Source organism: Panthera uncia (genome assembly GCF_023721935.1).
Source record: "Panthera uncia isolate 11264 chromosome B3 unlocalized genomic scaffold, Puncia_PCG_1.0 HiC_scaffold_1, whole genome shotgun sequence".
NCBI lineage: Eukaryota > Metazoa > Chordata > Mammalia > Carnivora > Felidae > Panthera > Panthera uncia.
This window is the reverse complement of record NW_026057582.1, coordinates 41856430-41877584: the sequence shown is the minus strand read 5'-3', so window position 1 is coordinate 41877584 and position 21155 is coordinate 41856430. Positions and strand designations below refer to the sequence as shown.

General features: G+C 36.7%; 1 long non-coding RNA gene across 2 annotated transcripts; it reads right to left on the bottom strand.

Moving 5' to 3' along the window:
- Positions 1-2262: 2262 nt before the first annotated feature.
- Positions 2263-20699, bottom strand: LOC125909473 (uncharacterized). 2 transcript variants are annotated; one of them, XR_007453702.1, is made up of 3 exons: positions 20600-20699; positions 18599-18708; positions 2263-2751 (listed from the first exon to the last, which is right to left on the bottom strand). It is a non-coding gene; the product is annotated as an uncharacterized LOC125909473 (long non-coding RNA). The 2 variants fall into 2 exon arrangements; XR_007453703.1 differs by lacking the exon at positions 20600-20699 and adding an exon at positions 20385-20576.
- Positions 20700-21155: the final 456 nt, after the last annotated feature.

Genomic DNA, 21155 nt, shown 5'->3' with positions numbered 1-21155 from the left:
AGATGTAAATTAGTAAAACTTCTTTAGAGAGTAATCTGAAAAATGCCTATCAATGTTTTCAATGCACATGTCTTTGACCTAACAATTGTGCTTCCAGCAATTTCTCCTCTGGAACGCTCACACAACTGCTCAAATATAAATGAGCAACTCTATTCAAGGCAGCATTGTTTGAAATAGCTAAAACAAATTTTGGAAACTGTTGATGAACAGAGGACTAACTGAACAAATTAGGATTCATCCTAAAATGGAATATTTTGCAGTCCATAGAAAAAATGGAATAGAACGACATGAGCTAATAGGAAATGATCTCTAACACATATTATCAAGAGAAAGCAAATAAAAATATACGATGTTGGGTCGCCTGGGTGGCTCAGTCGGTTAAGCGGCCGACTTCGGCTCAGGTCATGATTTCACGGTCCGTGAGTTCGAGCCCCGCGTTGAGCTCTGTGCTGACTGCTCAGAGCCTGGAGCCTGTTTCAGATTCTGTGTCTCCCTCTCTCTGACCCTCCCCTGTTCATGCTCTGTCTCTCCATCTCAAAAATAAATAAAACGTTAAAAAAATTAAAAAAAAATATACAATGCTATATTTGGTATGCTTCTGTTTGGAAGAAGAAAGTATACATACATATGTATGATTATGTATCATATGGTGATTTCATAATGATATACAATAAACCACTGATTGTGATGGTCATTGGAAGGAAGACAGAAAGTCTCAGGTAAGAGGAAGATTATTTTTTACTCTGTACTTTCTTTTGTACTATTGGAGATTTTAATGTATAACATATAATTGTATAATTATAGCTGTCAGATGTATAATTATTCAATTTAAAATTTATTTTTTATGTTTATTAATTTTCTTATTTTGAGAGAGAGAGCACAGGAGTGGCAGAGAGACAGGGAGAGAGAGAATTCCAAGCAGGCTCCACACCCTCAGTGAAGAGCCTGATGAAGGCCTTGAAATTATGAAACCATGAGATCATGACCTGAGCCAAAATCAAGAGTCAGACACTTAACTGACTGAGTTACCCAGGTGTCCCTCAATTTAAAATTTAATAAAGAAAGTTTTCCTAGATACTAGTATTCAGCATGTGCATAAAATATTATTTGATAATATCAATGTCTATTAGATTTATTTTGCTTATTGCAATAAATAAATGATTCATCTAACATGATTTGATTAAATATAATTTTATACCTGTTAAAATTTATAATTTGCAGATTCACTTAAGTACATTTTGGAAATCAGACATTTTAAAAAGTTTCCCAATTTTATTACAAAAGCAAAACATGATCACTGAAGAATAATTAGAAAATAAAGACAAAAATACATAAATATCCTTATTTCCATCATCCAGAGATTATCAAGTAATAATCTGATGAGTATCTTTCCAGAATTTATTTTATGCTAAAATATGTATACACAGAAAGGACTTGTACATAATTATAATTTTTCACTGCTAATATATTATTAATTTATTTCCATGTTTATATTTTAGAATGGAAGAAACCTTAAAATTAATTTAAAACAGAATAAACAAAAAAGAGCACTTGCACAAACCACCATACATATATTGCCCTCCTCCTTTGCATGTCCATGACAGATATGCTGACTCATCATGATCATGGCACGTTCTGGTAGAGTTGAGACACAGCCTTTCATCTTCCTCAACAAAGTGTTACACAAAACCACTACCAAAAGACTAAAGGTTAAAGTCATGCAAGCTGATTATTTTTGACTAATCTAAGCCAATAATAAGGAGTCAAGTGATTTCCTGACCAAAGGCACACAACAGCAACAGGACTCAAGGTTAGGAACTTGCTAAAATATTATATTGTCATAAATTTAAAATAGCATTTTATGGACTATGCTTCACAATAGTAATTTTTAAACACTGAAATTAAAGGGATAAATGAAGTTAGGGGCAAAAGTACGTAATAATTAAGTGTACCTAAATTTCTATTTATTCTTTGTGTTTAATCCATATTTATACAGTGTGGCAATTTCACTGCTGCTGTAGCACCCTGTCCTGAGAACACAACTGCTCCTCTACTTGATATTCTGCAGATTAAGACTTTACAAATGTTTAGCCGATTAACACTGTTACACAAAAAACTAAAAGGCCCTTCCAAACTCTTTGTTTATTAAAGCCATCTAGGATTCGGAGATTCCCTGAAGCTCATGGTGTGCATTTTAGAAATCTGACAGAGAGGAATGTCACCTCTACCGGGCTCTGGGAGAAGAAAACCATCTGTGCGTGATTCATATCTTTGGATTCCTGAATTCTCAAGGCAGGTAGTAGCCTGTGGCCTTCACCATGTGATATGTAGTGGTATCTTAAACAGCCCAGGTTCACATACTATATGAGCACATCACTGCATTAGCAATATATTGTACCCCGAAGCACACATTGTAGGACCACACTCTACCAATACAAGATGATAAATACTGCCCATTGAGTCAACAATACTTAACAAATGTTTAATGAGCATTTATCTTGTGCCAAGCACTGTGTTAGGTTCTGAGGCTACAAAGATTGGGCAGACACAGTCCCTGACCTGAAAGAGCTTGCAATAAAACAGGGGAACAGACATAAACAATTTTTTTTTTCCACTTTGAGGTTTTTCTATTGTTTATACTTATTTCATGGATAAAGAAACAAGAGGTGGGGCACCTGGGTGGCTCAGTCAGTTAAGCTTCCGACTCTTGACCTCAAGGTTGTGAGTTCAAGCTCTGCATTGGGCTCCCCACTGGGCAAAACATAAGAAATGAGAAACAAACAAACAAAAAGAAATGAGAAACAAAAAAACAAAGAAATGAGGCAATATTTACAATAATAATCTATTTTTTCTTTCCTAAATATTTTAACAAATAAATGTAGGAAACACCAAGTTACAGAACAATGTGTTTTGTTATTCTATTCATAACATATATTATTTTATTTATTGTTATGTTATTTATTTATTATTATTTACTTTATTTATATATACTAGGTAGACAAAAGATAGACCTGTTAACATTGGTTATTTCAGAAGACCAGTATTGTCTGCGATGGGTGAAGTGGGAAACTGTCATATTTATTCTCTATCTGCCATTGTTGTTGGCTTTTTAAGTGAAAATATATTATTTGATAATTTTAAATAATAAAAGATATCTCTAAATAATTTCCATAATTTTAAGAATAATGGTGTATTTTCTTATGATCCTTTTATATCATAAAGCAAGTTTTTAAAGAGGTTTAGCTAATTCCAAAACTTATGAATTTGAGTGTTTTTTTTTTTCTTCTAAATCAAAACAAGTCTGCCCTGCTCCCAACATGTGGTGATTAAAATATTTCTACAGGACCAAGTAGGTGTTAGAAGTAAAAGGGTTTGCATGTATTTTTATTAATTCTGTAAAAAGAGTTTTCTCATACTGGAAGGACCATATTCAGTCCTACACTTTCTTTGTAGACCTTGTCCTAATCCAGGCATCCTCTTGAGGTCAACACGAGCCTATGTCATCTCCAAAAGGCATACAACTAGGCGAAAAAATTGCAATTCCATCTGACAGTAAGGACATGCTAAGAACAAAAGCTCAATAGAACAATGTTACAGCACTGTCCTTCCTACCACACTCTCCTTGTAATCCATGTTGTTACAGGCTAATATTAGGTACACTAAACCCTCAATATAAATAGGATACTGGAGGGGCGCCTGGGTGGCTCAGTCGGTTGAGCGCCGACTTCGGCTCAGGTCACGATCTCGCGGTCCGTGAGTTCGAGCCCCGCGTCGGGCCCCTGTGCTGACAGCTCAGAGCCCGGAGCCTGTTTCAGATTCTGTGTCTCCCTCTCTCTGACCCTCCCCCATTCAAGCTCTGTCTCTCTCTGTCTCAAAAATAAATAAAAACGTTAAAAATAAATAAATAAATAAATAAATAAATAGGATACTGGAACAATGAAAGCAATCCAAGATTTTATAATAATGATGATGATGATAATACTACAGTATTCCTTGCATGCAAAAATACTTTGGATGGACAATAAAACAACTACAAGGTAGCTAAAAATGTTGAAAATATTCAGTGTAGAAAGAAAAACACAAAAATTAAAAAAATGTTTTAGCTTTATAACAGAAACAATACTGACATACAAGGCACTGGGCATCCCATAATGACAGCATCTGGACAGGTGACTGTATTCCCCTCATTCTCCCAACTTTTCAGATAGTCTTTTGTTTTTGTTTTGTTTTTGTATCTTTTTATTATGGTAAGATATATGTTACATAAAATTTGCCATAAAGTGTATAATTCAGGTGGTATCTGGGTGGCTCGGTCGGTTAAGCATCCAACTTCAGCTCAGGTCATGATCTCACAGTTCGTGGGTTCGAGCCTGGTGTCCAGCTCTGTGCTGACAGCTCAGAGCCTGGAGCGTGCTTTGGATTCTGTGTCTCCTTCTCTCACTGTCACTCACCTGCTCATGTGCTCTCTCTCTCTCTCAAAAATGAATAAACATTAAAAAAAATTTGTTTTAAATAAAAAAAGAAACTATACTCGTTAAACAAGAATTCCCCAGTCTCCCTTCCCAACAGCCTGTGGTAACTTCTAATCTACTTTCCATCCCTATGAATTTGGCTGTTTTAAGTATCTCATGTATAGGTGGAATTATGTAATATTCGTCCTTTTGTGTCTGGCATATTTCACTTAGCATGATTTTTTTTAAGATTCATTCATATTGTAGCATGTATTAGAACCTTATTCTTTTTCAATGCTGAATAATAGTTCATTGCATATGACACTTTGTTTATCCATTCACCCGTTAATGGACATTAGGCTTGTTTCTACGTTTTGGCTATTGTGAAAAACACTGCTATAAATTTTTATACCACTTGGCTAGGTGGCTGTTTCCTGCTACTTCATTCTGAAGGCACAGGACTTTGATCAGAGCATACATTAACTTCTGAATGGTTTTTGTTTTTGCCATGAGTGTAGTGGGGCACTAAGGAACCCACAAATTCAGATTTATTTTATCATTATCATTATTTTATTATTATTATTATTAATTATTGAGAGAGAGAGCATGAACAGGGAAAGTGGCAGAGGGAGACAGGAGAGAATCCCAACCAGGCTCCACACTAAGTGTGGAGCTGGACGCAGGGCTTGATCCCACGACCCTGGGATCATGACCTAAGCCAAAACCAAGGGTCAGACCCTCAACCAACTGAGCCACCCAAACACCCCAGATTTTGACAAATGACGTCAACAAACAGTGAAAGACAAGACTCTGAAGCTAAAAGAATTTCTTCCTTTCATATAACTTGATCTGTGATATTAGCATATTTGAAGAAAAAATGTATCAACAATTGGAAATGGCTTATATAAAGGTGTAGAAAAGGCAGAAGGTGAAGATGCAATTTGAAGCTGGAGAACCCTGATAAGCAAACTGTAAATTATAAGTCTGTGGAATAGATACATTTATTGTGGAGACAGATGCAGCTATTTATTACAGTATGATAACATATTTAACTAAATAAACAAAAATACCAATGTATACCATAAAAAACAAAAAGTCTTTTCTCATAATCTACTTGATGATCATACCCTGTCACATGCTCTACAGCTCCCAGGACTTTTTACTCAGAGTTTTTAACTTGATAATTAGTTGTGCAATTATTTGTTTACTCTTTCTCTCCCTTAAGCTCAATGAGGATGGGGATTGTGTTTATCTTTTGCACAGTGCTAGCTGCATTTATAATCAGTCTCTTACAATCTTGGTTGGTCTAATCTGCTCAGCCCAGAACTTGGAAATTAAATGCCAGAACTTGAAAAGTTAAAGCTATAACTTTAAGTAATTCACCAAGATAAACTTATAATAAAGTCAGCCAGGCAATTTTCCCTAAAGAAATCTTCCCAGCCCACTGGGCACCCTCTCAAACTACAATAGCACTCAGAATTGGTCAAGCACCACAGGGATACGATAGAAATTTTCATTGATATTTCAAAATGACCTCTGTAGAAATGTGCACAAGCACTTAAATTACTGTGATTATTTCTTCCTAGCAAGATATTGCCAGAGTTTAACCACTCTATCCAAAGTGGAAACTAAAATATAGATAGAATACTACAAAGCAAAAGTACAGCATTGTTAATAATTTTTTAAATGACTCATTTAACTATCTACTCTATATTTCAAACAACTTAGAAACCATGATAAAGGACATGAAAAATTCACTCAAAGAACAAAAAGAATCACAGAGAATCCTTTGCCTGTGCTCAGAACATAGCAATGGCAGTGACAAGAATAGAACTCATATATCTTGGGTTTCCAATTTCAGGGTTGCCTGAAGAGAAACTAGTTTCTGAATATGAAAGTGACCTGACCGAACCATCTTGTACCACAAGTCATGTTGTATATGACAGAAATAAGCCTCTGCTTATTTCCTTCTAGAAGGTGTTGCTTGTCTCATTTGCCTTCTCAGGAAACCTGTATCCTAACTCCACCATTTGAAGCATACTCATTAGTTCGGATTCTGTGAGTAACAGCACTGGACCTTAAGGGTCTCTTTAATAAAGAGTTTTATGGGCATTAATCAAATGACTTTAGAATAACTAACCATTCCTCACAGTGGAGGAAGAAGCAGATATGGTTTCTACATGGCTAATGTGAACAAAACTTTTACAGCATTTAGTACATTGCTATTGTTAATTTCTGAGTCCTTCTCCCTAGGAACTATAGAAAACCCTTAGCCAAACTTACCTTGAAAAATGGTCATAACTGGGGTGCCTGGCTGGCTCAGTTGGTTAAGATCTGACTCTTGATTTCAGCTCAGGTCATGATCTCATGGTTCATGAGTTCGAGCCTCATGTCAAGCTCTCTCTGTCTCTCTCACCTTCTCTTTCTGCCTTTCCCCAGTTTGTGCTCTCTCTCTCTCTCTCCAAAAATAAATAATTAAACTCAAAAACAAAAAGAAAACTTGCTATAATCTCAAGTTTTTTTTTCTTGTTGGTTCAGTATATCAAATAGGGTTCCTGCCTGTTTCATTTTTTAATATCTGGGTTCTTATTTCCATTAGAGATTTTCCTAGGCTCCCTCGCATAATAGAAATTATTAAATAAAGCTTACTTTGCACCAGACATTGCTCCAAGTATTTATATATTCATTTAATATACAAAATAAACTTCATGAGATGTGAATGATTATAACTGCACTATACATATAAGGAAAATAAGGCACAGAGAGGTTAAGAATTTGCCCAAAGTCACACAGCTAGTATGTGGCAGAAACTGAGGATTCATTCTCCATGTGATTAACTACTATGTTATGTTGCTTGTCTAAGTACCAGGTACTTGATCACAGAATTCTCTGGGCTTGCTCCCACCAGTATGCTCAGAAAAACACCTATTTCTCTCTCTCTCTCTCTCTCTCTCTCTCTCTCTCTCTCTCTCTCTCCTGTTTGGCACTCTAAACTCCAAATTAGTTTAAGGGTATGGGAAGTATGACCACACAGACACTATCTCTGTGCTTGGTTTGTAGATGAAATCAAGATCTGTGAGAATTTGCACATACAAAGGTGCATGTAATTGTCTTAAACATTTCATTTTCTCATGCTCTTAATTTTTAGGGCCTAGTCGGTTAATCAAGATTATAGTCTTATTCAAGTGTCAGGAAATTAAAGTATGTAAAAAAACATACATGTTTGCTTATCTAATCATTAGAACATGCTCTTCCTTTAGCATTTCATTAATTTTTTTATTAAAAAATTTTTATTTTAAAAGAAAAATCTCTTTCATGGAGATTTAATGGATCACATATTCCTAGTCAGAAAAAAATGAAATGATTTCCATTTTGAAATATATATTCCAGGAGAAAAAAAATATTTTATTTTTGGTGTCACTTCTATAGTGGATCAACTTCCTTGCTTTTATATAAACTGAAACCAGGCAATATGTAGTGGTCAATGGAAAGTAGATTCACTTCTTTTGAGGATTAAAAAACATAACTCAAACACATGCAAAATTCATTGTATTGATGTTGGCACTAAATTTTCTTGCAAAGTCACTCTTTTATCACTGTTAATAAAAAGATAACACATATTGACAAGATTTTAAACGTCTATTGAAAAAATTACAGTTGATTAAAAATACTGAATTATTTTTTATCTGATACAAACATATTTATTGTTGTGCAATATTGCCCTCTTGTGTTTTCTCTAGTTAAGTCATTATTATTTTTATCAATTTAATATTCAGCTTTTAACTTTTCCATCTAAAATTAACTCACTCAATGACATGGGTGGGTCTAGAGAGTATTATGCAAAGCAAAATAAGTCATTCAGAGAAAGACAAATACCATATGATTTCACTCATACGTGGAATTTAAGAAACAAAACAGATGAACATAGGGGAAAGAAAACTATAGAGAACAAACTGAGGGTTGCTGGAGGGGAGGCAGATGGGGTAATGGGCTAAATGATCGATGAGTATTAAGGAAGGCACTTGGGGTGAGCACTGGATGCTGTATATACGTGGTGAATTACTAAATTCTACTCCTGAAACTAATATTATGTTAACTAACTAGAATTTAAATAAAAACTTGAAACATTAACAAATAAATTAATAAAAAAATAAACTCACTGCTAAATGAACTTCAAAGCCTTATATTCAAAACCACCCTCAAACTCAATACCCAAAAAGGAAATAATAACCCAGTTAAGAAATGGGCAGAAGACCCTTTTCCAAAGGGGACGTTCAGATGGCTAAGAGACACATGAAAAGATGTTCAACATCATTCATCATCAAGGAAATACAAATCAAAACCACAATGAGATACTACCTCACACCTGTCAGAATGGCTAAAATGAACAACACAAGAAACAACAGGTGTTGACAAGGATGCAGAGAAAGGAAAACCCTCTTGCACTGCTGGTGGGAATGCAAACTGGTGCAGCCACTCTGGAAAACACTATGGAGCTTCCTCAAAAAACTGAAAATAGAGCTACTCTATGATTCAGCAATTGCACTATTAGGGTATTTATCCAAAGAATACAAAAATAAAGATTTGAAGGGGTACATGCACCCCAATGTTGATAGCACATTATCAACAACAGCCAAACTATGGAGAAAGCCCAAATATCCATTGACTGATAAATGGATAATGATGTGATATATATATATATATATATATACATATATATATATATATATGTACACACATACATACATACATACATACATATACAATGGAATATTACTCAGCCATCAAAAAGAATGAAATCTTGCCATTTGCAACGACATGGATGGAACTAGAATGTACTATGCTAAGTGAAATAAGTCAACCAGAGAAAGACAATACCATATGATTTCACTCATATGTGGAATATCAGCAATTCACTCATATGTTTAAGAAACAAAACAGATGAACATATGGGAAGGAGGAGGGAAAGAGAAGAGAGGGAAACAAACTACAGGAGACTCAATGATAGAAAACAAACTGAGAGTTGATGGATGAAGGTGGGTGGGAGATGGGCTAGATGGGTGATGGGTATTAAGGAGGGCACATACAATAACGGTGTTGTATTAAGTGATTTATCACTGAACTCTACTCCTGAAGGCAATTTTGCACTGTATGTTAACTAAATAACATTTAAATTAAAAAACAAAAAACATCATGATCAGTAGTTAATGTTAGTGTTATGGTTTATGGTATACCTATTCCTTTAAATCTCTGAGTTAATTTATAAAATATTGTGATCAAAAGTTAAGAGAAGCAGAGTCAAGCAGAAGTAAATACATAAAGAAAAATCTAGCATTATGTCAAGGAATACTAAAACCCTGACGCTTAGTACTCATTTTACCATGTTATGGAAGATGCAGCCAATTTGTCTGTTAGGATAAGTCTGGCTTAATATCCTTGCAGTCAGTTTCTCCCTTTAGCTTACTTAGTTATTATGGTTATATAAATACACTGCTAAAATTTTAAATTATTTTGAAAACATTTTTCCTTGCCTATTAAATTAGCAAAATTTTCTTTTTAATATTGTCTAATTAGAACAAGTACTCTTGGAGTGCCCAGGTGGCTCAGTCATTTGAACGTCCGACTCTTGATTTCAGCTCGGGTCATGATCCCAGGGTTGTGGGATCAAGCCCTGTGTCAGGCTCTGCACTGAGAGTGGAGCCTGTTTAAGATTCTCTCTCTCCCTCTGTCCCTCTCCCAGCTCATGCTCTATGTTTCTCTGAATAATAATAATAATAATAATAATAATAATAAAAGAACAAGTACTTTCATATGTTGAAAAGTAAATTTGGTACACTCCCTTTTGTAAATCAAATTGACAGTATATACTAAAAGCCTTAAAAAAGGATTATTAGGTTTGCTTCTAAGAATTTATCTCAAATGGACAATCCTAAATACCCCAAAAATTTATGCTGAAACTACTCATCATAGCATTATTTATAGTGCAAACATTGGTAACAACCTAAAGATGGATGTGTGTTGAATTTGATTGGAATATATACAGTGAAATTTTTGCAACAATTAACATTTTAGTGTAATATTTAAAATTAATATTTTAGTGTAATATTTAAAATTAGTATAGTTACATTTAGTGTAACTTTTTCTATGATGTTAAGTTTAAAAAATTCAGAATATAAATATACGTGTGTGTGTATGTATCACAATGATCTAAAAGCAATTCTCCCTAAACTATAGACAAAGACTAAAATAAAATGCCTCAAAATATTAATAATGGTTATCATTTGAGGGTGGCACTATGTGTGGCTTTTTTTCTTTCCACTTCTCTGTGTTTTCCACGTTTTTATGTTGAACATGTATTACTGTTACAATGGGGGGGAAGCCTGCATGTTACTGCAAAATCGAGCAGAATCGAGGCACTGTCCTCTATACAAATCAGGAATTTTATGGGCTTTCTGTGCAAGCTCAGAAAGCTTTTATAAAGGAAATGAAGACTTTGGCAATAGGCTCAGGATAGTTGAGCCATTGTAGGAAAGTGGAGAAGTCCCTCAATTAGGAAAAAAAAAAAGTGGGTAAGTCCCTTAGGATGGATACTTTCTCTTCTAACACTTCATTCTTTAGAAGAAGAGCAAAAGTAGAGTTAGGTGATGGATTCCTTTTCCAAACACATAAAGGAACAAAAAAGCAACAACCATTTAGTTAGTGCTTAATATGTGCTAGGTTGGTTTGAAAGGGTGAAAAGCTAAATGTGATGAATGGGTGAATGAAAAGGATGGTTACAGAATTTCACTTCCAGCCATCACATAGGAAGGACCCTGCGGTCAGATTATAGCTAAAGAGCTGGTCTTCCCACCTGTAATTCGGCAATAATCCTTGTCTCCCTTACCTCCCATTCCCATCCATCTTCAAGACTGCAGAGAGAGTGATCTTTTCAAAGAACAAACCTTCAACAGATTCCCAGTACCTCTCGAGATAAAATCTAAATTTATGGTGGCTGACAACACCCTTTAAGATCTGGCTTTGGCTTATATCTCCAGCTTCCTCTTCTGCTTCCTCACTCCACCTTCCAGGCATTCTGATCTTCCCCAGGCTTTGACCATCCAGTCTCTTTTGTTTAGCTAACTCCTGCTTGCTTTTCAAGTCTCTGGTTAATGTTGCCTTCATTGGGAAAATACAGCTGCCCTTACAATAAGCACCTACCATAATCACTGCTTTCCTTGTCATAGCCCTTTCTGTATGTTACTAAATTCTCTGGTTTGATTGTCCTTATCAGGACTATAGGGTCTGTGAGGGCAAGGGCTAAGTCTGCCCTTCACCTTGATACCTACAATGCCTAACAGCGGAGCAACAGATGTTTACTGAATAAATGGATGAATAAGTGAGATTGTTTGATTATATCCAGCTTCTCCAAAACTTTCTCTAAAGACTCACTCTCACTGATGAAAATGCATATTAATATCAAGATGATACACGTTGTGATGGTGGTGGTCCTGGGGATGCTTTGAGTTCTTCATTCAGCACTGTAGTCCTGAATCCTATTCTCACTTAACAGATACATGTGCATGTGTGTATATATTTCAAGAGATTTTTCAAATTAATTTTCATGCCCCTTATGGGGAAAAAAGAGATACTCTGATACATTAACCAATTGTTTCTAATCCTTACAAAAAGATATTTTCATCCAAAAATAGGGGAGTAAATATATAATTCATAAAATAATTATAATTTTTAAAGACATAAGAAAATAATACAATACCTTTTATAAAAGCATACAAACTACATATACAAAATAAGCTAATCACTCCCATACATAAAAGTACATATTATATATTTACATAATAAAAAGGTTGGAAGAAAATGCATCATATACTGTGATTCCTTCTGAGCATCATCACATGTAAAATACTGTTCTTGGGGCACCCGGGTGGCTCAGTCAATTGGGCAGCCGACTTTGGCTCAGGTCATGATTCTCATGGTCCGAGAGTTCAAGCCCCACATCTGGCTTACTGCTGTCAGCACAGAGCCTGCTTTGGATCCTCTGTCCCCCTTTCTCTCGCCCACCCCTGCTCTCTCTCCTTCAAAAATAAACATTAAAAAAAGGGCACTTTTCTTCCTTACACTTCTCAGCATTTCTCTTCAGAATGAGCATGTATTACCTTGTTTAAAACACCAGAAGTTATCTTAATAAACTTTATAATATAAAGACAAATTCGTTTATGGGCAGGCAGTTGTTTCAAATATTGTTTTAAGACAAAAGTCTAGGCATGAACATTTTTCATAGAGCACACATATATATTTAAAAATATTTTACTGGGGGTGGCTGGGTGGCTCAGCCAGTTAACTATCCGATTTCGGCTCAGGTCATGATCTCACAGTTAGTGAATTCAAGTACTGCCACGGGCTCTGTGCTGACCACTCAGAGCCTGGAGCCTGTTGCAGATTCTGTGTCTCCCTCTCTTTCTGCTCCTCCTCCACTCATGCTTTCTCTCTCTCTCTCTCTCAAAAATAAATAAACATTAAAAAAATTTTTTAAATAAAAATATTTTACTGAATAGATGTAAAAATGCAAATATTTTATACTTAATAGATTCAATGATACAATGACCTTTAATGTAGATGCTACTAGAAGACACTACAGAACTTAATCATCTTTATGTTTTTTACATTTTTTTAATGTTTATTTATATTTGAGAGAGACAGCATGAGCGGGGAGAGGTACAGGGAGACGGAGACAGAATCTGAAGTAGGCTCCAGGCTCTGAGCTGTCAGCACAGAGCCCGTCACAGGGCTCGAACCCATGAAACCGCGAGATCATGACCTGAGTTGAAGTCGGTTGCTTAACCGACTGAGCCACCCAGGCACCCCAAGAACTATAATCATCTTGAATCTGACTTCTCAAATATCCTCATGTTCAGTTTTTCATATTTCTCAAGGGAAAATAATTCTATTAAAGAATATTTCATGAAAAGTTTTGGAAAGTAAATTAATGCACATATTAATATGCCAAACACAAATAAGATGGACATTTTTAAAAAAGGATGGGTGGAGGCAATTAACCAACCATACAGGTACTGTAAGTTGATTAGGGGAGAGGTAATTTGGGCAGAACTGCCTCCTTGAAACAGGCCAGAAGGAGCAGTTTCTACAGCTAGTCTGGGAAAGTCCCTCACCTGCACCACCTATCTCAATAGATCTAGGAAGTTGCTTTTTTTTCGTTTTTTTTTTTTTTTAGCTTAACAATAGGTTCAGTGATAAGCAAAGTTGCCCTCCTCCAAAGCTCCCTGAAGTGCAAAAGGACTAAGAAGATCAAAGGAGCCATTAACCACTCCCTGAACTTCAAAGGTTTCTCCTGTAAGAACTCTGAGAAGCAGCTGTGAGTTTATAGATTACTTAGGGACTTCCATTACAGTGTATAAATATAACATAACAAATACCTTGGCTATCATATTCTTTTTATTTCTTTACTAGGGTTGCATTTTAGATTTTACAGTTTTGTACACATATGAAAATGAACAACAAATCAAAATATATTAAGACTAGAGACCTACACATTCCCAATGAACACAACACTATTCTTAGCACTGTGCTCTCTTTTTGCTTTCTAAACCTAGCTTCTTAATGTCTTGTTTCTATATTTTCCCATTCAGAAAGAAAGTAATGAAACAACTACTTTGCTTCACATAGTTTGTGTTTTAATGCAATATTCAAACAAAATCTACAAAATCACTTACTTTTCCTGGATTGGTTTCCAGACTCAGGTCCCTAGTGATGAAAGTGTCTCTTCCCTAAAGCATTTCATGCAAGCTGGGGTGCCCGCAGCCCAAACAATTCAGTCAGTCATGTGCGTGCAGACTGTTGTGTTGTCATTGAACACGTCGTCTCAAAGTGGTTCATTTTAACAATAAGAACTGCATCTCTAAGTGATTTTTTTTTACTTTTAACGAAATTATTAAAAAAGTAAATTCTGTATTGAAATATCACATATATACATAAATCATAAGTTTACACTTCAATAAATGTCTATAAAAAGTATACACTCCTGAAATCACCAGCATTCAGATTAAAAAAAAAAAAACAACAGATTATAGAATATTTCCAGCACCTCAAAACTCTCTCTGACCCTCCTCCACATTCCTGACTTCTGATACCGACTATAGTAGCCAACAATGGCCAGACACACATAAAAACAGAGCTCTGACCCACAACCCGGAGCAACCTGCCCACCAACCCCCATCTACAGTGAACAACCCAGGAAGCCAGGCTGCTCTGATTTGGACCTGGAGGAAGCCAGAGTGCTACCTCTGCTAACAATGTGGGAATCCAAACCAACTTTTGTAACAACTGACCCCAATGACCAGGACTTGACTGATGACTGACAGCTTCTCCAGTTTTCGTCCTGCTTCCAACTTCAGACCAATGCGAGAAAGACAAGTATGCACCCCTAGCCAATCCTGTAAGTGTTTATTTGAATAAAAAGAATCTGAAGTGAAAGACCCTAGAAGATACTACTAGATTCTTAGGACCTTTGAAGATACTTTTCTTACCACTTCTAGTGATGAGAAGTCCTGTATAAATAAACGTGTTTAAAGACATTTATACCCAGAGACATTTACAATCTGAAAAGGTGTAGAGCAAGATCAATCTTTGATTCATGCATTCAGAATTATGTATTATGCATCTACCAGTAAAAAGAGAAGTAAGACACAATTCCCATCCTTAAAAGTCTTCTATTCTAGGAGTGCCTAGGTGGCTCAGTTGGTTGGGCATCCAACTCTTGATTTTGGCTTAGGTCATGATTCTCACAGTTTGTCAATTTGAGCCTCACTCAAACAGAGGCATTCTCTGTTTCCCTCTCTCTCTGCCTCTCACTTGTGTGCTGTCTCTCTGTCTCTCAAAAATAAATAAATAAACATTAACAAAAAAAAAGTCTTCTAAAAGAAGCCACAGAAGAGCAAAGAAGCCATGAGTAAGTTTGGTCACAGAAATCGAAAGAACTCAGAGTAGGGAGAAGTCAGTTTTGCAAGTGGTGAGAAGGTAGGCGTGTGTGTGTGTGTGTGTGTGTGTGTGTGTGTGTGTGAGAGAGAGAGAGAGAGAGAGAGAGAGAGAGAGATTAGGAATGGTGGAGGTAATGATTTTAAAAACCAGGAGCAGGATGAGCACAGATACATAGGCCAGAAAATCATCTTACACATTTTGGGTATTACAAGTAGTAGTTTGGTTCAAAGTTCACTCATTCATATATACAACAATTATTAAATGAATGCTTTCAGTTGAAATTGTGAATGGCAAGAAATAACTTGTGCTTCAAAATAAGATGATCAAGAGCGTCTGGTCTACGCAGTGAACACAAAACATGGCCTTCCTAACATCCATTCCCCATTCTTCTTTCTAACAGAATCTCAGTTTTGTTAGTACACACCTTTGTCCCCCAACATGCATGCCTCCAAAGAAGCTCACCCACTCTTAGTCCCAGGTAGCCTAGTATTATCCATATTTAATAAGTGGGGTAAACCTAGTCTCTTTCCACTGGCTGACTCTGGAATAGCACATGACCAATTATAATCAAGGGGACACCAAGAGAGGTTTGCTAGAGGCTCCTGGGAAAATAACTCTGTGAGTTACCGAAAGCCTGTCCCTTCCTTTCACTGGGCATGAATCAAGAAACACATAGCCCCAAACACTTATGGCAACCGTATTATAAGTAGGAAGGAAAGCAGCTTTAGGATGGAGCTGACTTCATGAAAGGCAGGAGAGAGAAAGAAACCTGGGTTCTCAAATAATATCATTGAACCAATTAACCCTAAACTTTACCTTGTCATTGATAGTCTTTTACATGATCTAGTTCACTCCCTTATTTTCTTAAAAGCTAGACTGAGTTGGTTTTTCTGTTATTTGTGACCAAAGCACCCCAATTAGATTTGATTATTACGCAATGGGGAGTCACTGAAGAAGTTTAAGCAAAAGACTGAAATGATCGGTTTGCATTTTTTAAAACGTTTATTTATTTTTGAGAGAGAGCAGGTGAGGCAGTAAAAGCAGGGGACAGAGGATCTGAAGCAGGCTCCGCGCTGAGAGTAGAGAGCCCGATGCGGATTCAAACTTATGAACTGTGAAATCATGACCTGAGCTGAAGTAACACTGTCAATGACACTTAACCCACTGATCCACCCAGGCACCCCTGGTTTGCATTTTATGAGGACGACAGTGGCAGAAATGTTGAGGATAGATGGGTGGGATGGGAGAATGGCTAACATCTACCGAGGGCACGCCATGTGCTTAAATTAGTCTGAACACTTTATATATATTAATTCATTTAACCTTCCAAAACTCTATGAGGCATGCAGTATTACCCATATTTGATAAGAACAATCTGAAACTCAGAGACATTAAGTTGTCTAAGATCACATAGCTAGTAAGTGGCAGAGCCAGGATTTGAACCCCAATTTTATTATAGATATTTCTTCACCTCCCCTGGTCCCCAGCCATATATATCAGGAAAAGCTCATCTTACTCTCAGCCTCAAATATGCCTCGTTGATGTAAGAGTATACCCAATAACTGGGTTTCCGGTGACCGACTCAGGAATAGGCCAGTCACCCAATTCTGGTCTGGCTTCTAACCACCAATTTATACTGCTTATTTCATAGGGCTATTGTGAGAACTAAAATGGGTTATTGCTTATAAGATACTTAACATATGGTAGGCCCATAATAAATGCTAGCTACTGCTGTGATGATTTTGTCTACTATATCAAGAAAAACTGAGGAGGGGCGCCTGGGTGGCTCAGTTGGTTAAGCGTCCGACTTCCGCTCAGGTCATGATCTCACGGTCTGTGAGTTCGAGCCCCATGTCGGGCTCTGTGCTGACAGTTCAGAGCCTGGAGCCTGCTTCAGATTCTGTGTCTCCCTCTCTCTCTGCCCCTCCCCTGCTCATTCTCTGTCTCTCTCTGTCTCAAAAATAAAATAAAAACATTAAAAAAGAATTAAAAAGAAAAAAGAAAAACTGAGGAGTGTTCAGAGGAGGAGGGCATAGGTGTGGTAGGACAGAAGCCAAGGGAAGGAGTTTCGGAAGGGCATAGCAGGATCAAATGCCATGGGAAAATAAAGTGACGTGAGAGTTCAAGAGACTAATGGGACTAGCCTTTGGGACATACAAGTGACTTTTGCCGGAGAGGTGACTGTGGAAGGGTTGAGGTGGAAGCCAACTGATTGGCTAACAAGAGACTTGGGCCTGAGTGCAGACTGTGGCTCCCTACTACAGATTAGCAGTTTCACTGTGATGGAAAGCAGAGAAAGGATGGTAGGAGGAGTCTCCAGATGGGGTGCATTTATAAGCTTTGAGGCAACAGCCAGCAAACGTACCACTGAAAATTCAGGAGAGAGAACGATGATGGGACAGGTCCCAAAGGAGACTTGAAAGAAACTGTAAACAGTGTATCATTCTAAAAACACTAAAACTGTTCTAAAAAATAAAGTTTTATATATATATATATATATATATATATATATATATATAACTTAAAAAAAAAAGGAGACTAGAGAGAGGTATTAGTCCTGAAGAATTGAGTCATCTTCTACCCTCTAAAACTGAGGGGGAAGGATATAAGGGTAAGTGCAGATATAGATGCATTTATTGACATGGGGGGTGGGAGTGGCGCAAGTGCGTCTCTGGAAGAGTTCCTTTTTCCTAGCGACGTGGAGGCAGGGGCATCTGCTGAGAAGGAGAGTGTGAAACAAGTAGTGGTCAAAGATGAAGCTAGCCTCGAAAACTGGTAAAAACAACTCTAGAGTACCGACAGCTGAGAGCATAGCTAAATTGGAGACCAAATTTTTCAATGGCTTTAATATATAGGAATATATGATTCTGCCCAGCACCTCTCACTTACCCAGGTGGAGATAGGAGAATCAGCCTGTCCCTGCCCTTGGCAGGTTATGAAAGTACGAGGTTGAAAGTAACAGAAATAGTGACCATTTGCCCATAGTCCTCTCCGGTTCCCCATACTCCCCTGAGGCCTCAGTTATACAAACGAAATCTGTGCCTACAATTGGGACTGCCAAACACTGCTCTCAAAGGGACAGAGCATTAAAAGAACAGAACGTCACTTCCTCAAATTCAAAGGGAAAAATCAAGTTGTTAATTAAAGCACTTTACCTGGGAATCTCATAGTGTTCCAGGATTGCAGGTGGTAAAACAATATCCTTATATTCATCCTTTGATTAAATTCTATAGACCTCAAATTCGATGTATCCCCTTTCTTTCATCTAGGATAAAACAAAGAACACTCATATTCAAGGCTTTATGTATAATAGATAGGATTAGTAGGATTAAGAGCCACATGGCACATAAAACTATACAAATATTTAAATTATTCAGTATATGTGCCTATGGCACATAACATGACATCCTGCTGAGTCAAGATAACTTAAAACATCTCTCTGTTATTAACATCTTCATTCCCAGTTACCTTTATGAAAACTGGCCAATAAGAGAAAAATGTCTGTTGTTAGAATTAGGAAGGAACTTTTCTCCTTTCAAGCTAACTTAAGGAAGCTGCTTGAGGATATTGTTTCAAAATTGACGTTGGTTATTTTAGTTGATTTAATGAGGAATTTTTTCTTCTAAAAAAAAACACTTAAGGTGTGTCCTTTCATTATTCAAAAGAGAACAAAGACAATAGTAACTAAGTGACTATTGTATCATAAGATATTGCCAAGCAATGAAAATACTAATTATCCAGATAAAAGACTGTCCCTTGTTACACTTCCCTGCTCCAAGACCATTTCTTCCTCCTTCCCATGAAGTCATTGCTCACGGAGATAGTTGCCTTTTCAATGCCTCAAAATAGGCAAACATGCCCAAAGCGCTGAAGTGAATTAATCCTATTTCTATACCTAAAATAATGCTATCACCATATCAGCATATTACTCACAAACATGAGTTTGAAAATACTTTACAAATATAAGGACAGATTTCTTAGGGAAGTCTTCTGATGTCGATGGATCATCATTGGGATCTTAGTACTGGGATGTAAAACAGTCACTGGAGCTTAGATGTCAGAGATCCTATTAGCTTATTAACTAGGAAGGAGGCCAGAATTTACTTTGTAATTGGAAACATCCTGCACTGCTGAGAGAATAGCATAATGTAGTTAAAAAAAAAAAAAGAAAAGAAAACCCAATAGGTCCCCTTTTATATATTAAATATGTGAATACTAAGTGAAGAAGACTCAGTCACTGACCTCAAGTAGGTCTTTATAATTCTCATCTCTCTGAAAATAACTGTGGGACAACATTAAGTGAGCACCTGGGTGTGGGAAAGCTCGTGACAATATGGAAAGAACAGTAAGATTTGGTGCCGCTCATTCATTACAGTGGAGTCGTATCTTTCTTAGGACAGGGTTATTCCACAGATACGGAGAGGCATTTTGCTAGGTAAAAATTAAACATGTCTTGGGGAATTGTGTGGAGACACTTTGGCCATTTTTTCCCCTGCACTACTTGAACAGATCATTGTTTCTTTGGCTGGCCCCCCAGGTTAAACTTAGAAACCATGTCATTTGAAAAATATGTATTGTTAAACAATGCATGTATATTTGAAAATATGGTTTTATTTTGTACTTTTTAAAAACCATCAATGGGATCCCATTGTACTTATTAGTTTATTTTACCTCCTTAGGGTGTTTAGGAGGTCTTAAGCACTTAAGACAATGTGTGTTTTCTAAAAATGGCCACAGCAGTATTTCTGGTCCCACATGTTCTCTACAAACTTTGCTTCTCTCTATCAAGAAGTAGAATCTATCTCCCCTGCCTCTGAACCTGGATGAGGCTTTATAAGGGCCTGGGTAAAGAGAACGCAGCAGAATTGACACTGCATGACTTCTAAGGCAGATAAACCATAATATGCTTCTACCTGGCTCTCGCTCTCTTAGGATACTCACCCTTAGAACCTAACCCTCATGCTGTGAGGAGCCCAACCAAGTCCACATTAAGAGACCACCTGCAGAGGTCTACAGGGAGTTGAGCTGAGGTCTCCAGCCTGCAGCCTCCAGCCAGTATCAATCACCAACATGAAAGTGAAAACTTTTCAGAGGATTCCCATCTTCAGCCTTCCAGTTGAGGCCCTATGCATAAGGGAGCAGAAAAAAAGTCATACCTGCTGTGCTATCTCAATTCCTGACGCACAGAATCTGTCAGCATAATAAATGGTTGTTTTTTACCACTACCTTGTGGGCGTAATTTGCAATGCAGCCATAGTACCTGGAAGTGTACCAATATATTTTATTATTAATAATTCAATATATTCTATCATATTCAATCTTTCAAACATAACATAATTAACTATAATTTCAAAATTAACATAATTAACTATATTTCAAAAATAACATAATTAACCATAGTATTTTGGTATCTTAAGCTTAATCATCCTGTATTGATAGACACTTAGGTGGTTTGGACTTATTTTTACCTATTATAGACAAGGCTGAAATAAACATTTACATTTCTTTGTACACAAATGCCAGTATTTCTACAAAAACCTATAAATTAGTTTTTGTAAAAACCTAGAAATGAGTTAATAAATACATGCAAGATACTTACAGCAGTGCTAGCACAGAGTAACACATTATTTTTATCACTACAGATTGAACTTCTAGATGGAACGTGATAGCTTTTCCTTGCTGTCTTTAGTGACAAGGATCCTAACAATTGTA